At 40.4% G+C, this 4711-nt stretch overlaps 1 long non-coding RNA gene across 3 annotated transcripts; it reads right to left on the bottom strand.

The window, feature by feature from the left end:
- Positions 1–1317: 1317 nt before the first annotated feature.
- Positions 1318–4001, bottom strand: LOC143136336 (uncharacterized). Of its 3 annotated transcripts, none has more exons than XR_012989303.1 (6): positions 3815–4001; positions 3389–3510; positions 3010–3124; positions 2372–2881; positions 1702–1778; positions 1318–1590 (listed from the first exon to the last, which is right to left on the bottom strand). It is a non-coding gene; the product is annotated as an uncharacterized LOC143136336 (long non-coding RNA). The 3 variants fall into 3 exon arrangements; XR_012989302.1 differs by having other exon boundaries at positions 2372–2460; positions 3815–3992; XR_012989301.1 differs by having other exon boundaries at positions 2372–3124; positions 3815–4000.
- Between the last annotated feature and the right edge of the window lie 710 nt (positions 4002–4711).

Genomic DNA, 4711 nt, shown 5'->3' with positions numbered 1-4711 from the left:
AAGTTAGGGTTAGGTTTAGGGTTTATGTGTCATGTCACTCAGATACCATCAGGTGAAATGTTACCGAGACAATGAAATCCACATAATTATTATTGATGTTTGCATTATTATTAACTATAAGTATCATATTAACCTTTACTGTAAATTAAGAGCTTGTATCCTACAACACGATGTGATATTAACTGATGTGTGATATTAAGAGACACAAACTGCACATTTTTCTTGGGCCTGTTTGTAGATAAGCTCAAGGTCACAAACCCACAATCAATAACACCACCAGTGTGAGACACGATGCACCCGACTGAGTCTCTCCTTCCGAAGGTCATAACTCATAGCTGACCAGATAAAGATGTTTTGTGCTTAAAAGTGAATAAAGTTTCTCCAACACAACTGAAATGTAGTGTATGTCCTTTGAGCATTAAAGAAAGACGTTGTTCTGTTCGTTGTTCTGTGAGTTTCCAATCTAGATGATCTCACCTCAGCATATTCAGTGCCATTTTCATTGCAAAAACAGATATACCTGCCTGGGCCTTTGTTCTTCGTAACATTCTTAACTACACAAGATACAGCTAGTCTGTGCTTACAAGAACTTGTGTAGTAAGAAAATATGAATGGCAGTAAACATGGGTTCTCAAAAATATTACAATTTATTTCTGTATGAATGGTGCATGATATCTGATAGTGCTTATAATTAATATCTGTGCTTATAAGTGTGGTACATTTTCATGAAGATGTCATGTGTGGGCAGGCAGCAGCCGAGAGATATGTAAAGTTCATGAAGAGCTCATGTGCGGCCGGGAGGAGGCTGGGGAGGATGGCATGAAGTTCATGTAGAGTTCATGTGTGACCAGGTGGCCAGGCAGAGGCTGGGGCAGGATGTATTTAATATTTTTTTGTGGCAGCTCAGTGAGCTCCACCTATATGATTTATTGAATATACATTGGTTGATAAACGGTCTGCCGATTACACAGGGGGCAGACACTGGGCCAGGGTTGGCCATAAGTAAAAAGGAGGTGTATTTGACAACATACAAAAACTTTACGTGTGCACCTTCTCCCCAAGGCCTGGGTCGTGGCGCTCCGCTGCAGAGGACATCCATCATTTGCCACTCCTGCCTGGCGACACTTAATCTCTGTGCATTTAGAGCTGTGCCCCAGAGGACTTGTGAATAAAAGGCCACAAGCAGCCACTTCTCATCTCAGACCGTTCTCCGCTGGTTTTTGTTCAGAGTGCTATATAAGAGTCTGCCTTTTTCCCCCACAACATACAGTATGAGAACTTGTGAAATAAGAAAATATGAATCACAATAAACATGGGTTCTCAAAAATATCACAATTTATTTCTGTATGAATGGTGCATGATATCTGATCATTCCTTTTCATACCATAATAATTCACCCCCATGAATTAAGTGGACTATAGAAATGCCGCTCTGTATTAGATGTTAGCCCAGTTATAATGTGTCATTTCCCAACTACCAATCCAGTAACAGTTAGAATACTTGTCACGCAGGACGTCGAGCGGATGTCGTGCTGGCTCATATGACTCCTTCATGCTTTTCAGTCTTGATAGTGAAATATCGTCACATCTCCTGTACAAAACAATTTATAATCTGACAAGAATACCACCAAACTAAAACAAAAAAATGTATCAGATAATTCAAAATGGATAATTTGACATGGTTGACCAGACATGGGCTCACCTCTCCAATTCCTCAAGAGGAACATTCCAGGTGTCTTCTGTTTCAATGAATTCAATCCAGTAGTCACGGGTAAAAGCCTACCCATCAAATGCAATAAAGATTTATCTTATGTAGTATCCACTTATTATTTTATGTCTGGTTCCCTAAATAGGGATCAAGCATAGGCAGAGACTAAACTAGACCTTCAGTGAAGATCTCCATGAGTTTTTAGACTTGGCTTAATCCATGTCCTGCCAACTGACCCCAATTATTTAAAATAGGCTAATATGTTGTTGGCTCTATACAACCTTTATGCATTATAACCATAAAATAATCAAACTAAATGGGCCGGGGGGGGGGGGGGGGGGGGGGGGCTGTCATAAGCTCATGTCATAAACTCAGTCCATGGCTGAGCATTGTGGAGAAAACTAAATGGAAACACTTACCAAAGTTACATTCAGTTCAGTTACATTCTAACATCATATAGACATGAGGTATGGATCATTTATCTGAACAGAGGCCTACACACAGATCAGTTTAAACATGTAGGCCTCAGTGGACTGTCTGAACAGTGTGATGTGTAGGCCAATGGTTAAAATGTATTACTGGTACAAATAAAAAAGGGGAAACTGTCTTGCAGTCTATTGCATTGACAATAAGAACAAAAACGATGTTGGACATCATAACGTACCATTAGGACGTATGGATACATGTGCCAGCGGGGCATGTTGCAGTTGTTGATGATGATTGGATCCACCCCTCTTTCTAGAGCATCTATGGCTGTCATAGTAAGATAGTTAGTTAATTGCCCCATTAGGAATGATCATTTTACAGTATAAGTATATACTCTTTTGATCCCGTGAGGGAAATTTGGTTTCTGCATTTATCCCAATCCGTGAATTAGTGAAACACACTCAGCACACAGTGAACACACAGTGAGGTGAAGCACACACTAATCCCGGTGCAGTGAGTTGCCTGCAACAACAGCGGCGCTCGGGAAGCAGTGAGGGGTTAGGTGCCTTGCTCAAGGGCACTTCAGCCATGCCTACTGGTCTGGGTAAGAACCGGCAACCCTCTGGTTACAAGTCCGAAGTGCTAACCAGTAGGCCACAGCTGCCCACAACAACAACAACAACATGCCCGTAACAGGTCTGTACAGAGATGCATCTTCACATCCGGCTTCACATCAGATCATATTGCACTACAGTGGAGTTGGAGACATCACATGAACAAGACTTCAGACATGAAGTGACATGTACCCACAACATAGATTTTGAAACAACATAGGCACAGGTTCAGTCAATTAGTAATATTGGCGGATGAGTTTACCGTATTATCCATGAAAATAATGCACACCATCAATCTCAGTGGGGGAGTATATTAGATTACATACATTGAGGCCTGGTCTTTGTATGTGTGCATGTATGACATCATCCTTTGGTGCCTGTTTGGTAGTACATTAGTCTTCATTACATTTACTACAACATCATATGAAGAAGAATTTAGACATGAAGTATGTAGGTAGTATACATGAAAAACACACAACATAGATTTTGAGACGACAAAAACTCTACACATATAAACACACATTATTGATATATGTAGGCTGACCCTAATATATGTAGGCTGACAAGCAAAAAACAAGATACATTCTTATTTGCTATATTTAAACCAGGTTGAATGCCACCAGTGTTTAGAATGCTCTTACCTTTCTCGCGTGCCCTCATATGTGCCATGCGAAAATAGGCAGGATCCATCTGAGAATTGTTATATATGCGATAATAATCGAAAAAACTGACGATCTCTCCACCCTCCTCCTGCCACAGATTCCTATCAGACATAAATTGACTCAGAGTTAAGTCATAGGCCTGCTGCATCACAAGTTTCAGTTGTGATGCAGCAGGAAGTTTCAGCTTCCTTTAAGTCTTAACAATTTATCTTTATCTTAACGAGATTAACGATACACACTCTGATGGAGGTCACCGTTAGGCTATTGTCGGAGGTGCCGGACATGGTTAAAGACGCCTTATTTCGCTTGGAAGAAGTGATGTAAATTTGGCTCACTTTTCGCCTGACATTTTTTGAGAGTTGGTGCTTTACAAAAAGATTTTCAAAAACGAATGAAACTTTTTACCTTGCTATGCCGAATTTTCCCGTGCCTGGTAAACCCCTGAGGATGTAAAAGGTCCCACGATAGCATTTGTTGTGGTACATCATTAGGATAATCTCCAGGTATTTTTGCTCGCAACTAAAGTCAAGTACCTCTGGCTACAGTTTGCAGATCAGAGTTGGACTCAATGCAATGTGGGGCGTGGCGGAGCGCAACGTAGCGCTCAGCCCAAAATCAGCACGTCATTCTCCGATGATCTTTGTGTACTTTGGCTATACCTGGTTTTCATATTGTCTACGGTGTTCATTTTTTCTCAAGGAAAATGTGTTATTATATAAAAGCGTATCCTCCTTGAACTATACTGCCCATGTTGTTGATGTCTTTTCCCGGTCTGTTTACCAACGATCCTTAAGAACAGTCTGTATCCAATAAGGTTATCTCATCAATGCATTTTATGTGTAAGTAGCCTAATTCTTTATAATGTTGTGGCCTATAATGCGAGTCCCAAAGGGCAAATGCAACAATGAACCTCTTTAGTATCCCTTTATACACCTATAATCTATGGTCAACAATCATTATGAAAGGCCATGCTAAGATTAGAGAACTTAATATTGGTCTATTGATTATGTGCATGATTTTATACAATAACAAATATCATATCACGGCTAATCACTCACTGGCGACTAGACTAGTGGCAAACTTATCATTGTTGCCACTACTTTGCTGGAAGTTTGCCTCTAGCGGCCAACATTGGCAAACTTCTGGCAATATTTTCTAGTGAACTCATTTGTTTCCCACAAATCACCCACAAGTTTGCTGCAAATCTGAAGCAAAAATTTACATTTTGTAATGGATGGCACAGACATGTGTTTGTTACAGTTTTTCTCTGACATCACGTTTTCAGAACAATTACGATGCAGG

This window comes from Alosa pseudoharengus, unplaced genomic scaffold, assembly GCF_046254945.1.
Source record: "Alosa pseudoharengus isolate Yale_2024_CS ecotype anadromous, Long Island Sound unplaced genomic scaffold, YU_APseudo_1.1 YU_APseudo_1.1_scf_20, whole genome shotgun sequence".
In the NCBI taxonomy this organism is placed as follows: Eukaryota; Metazoa; Chordata; class Actinopteri; order Clupeiformes; family Clupeidae; genus Alosa; species Alosa pseudoharengus.
Note: the sequence above shows the minus strand (reverse complement) of the source record. Positions and strands in the feature narration are given on the sequence as shown.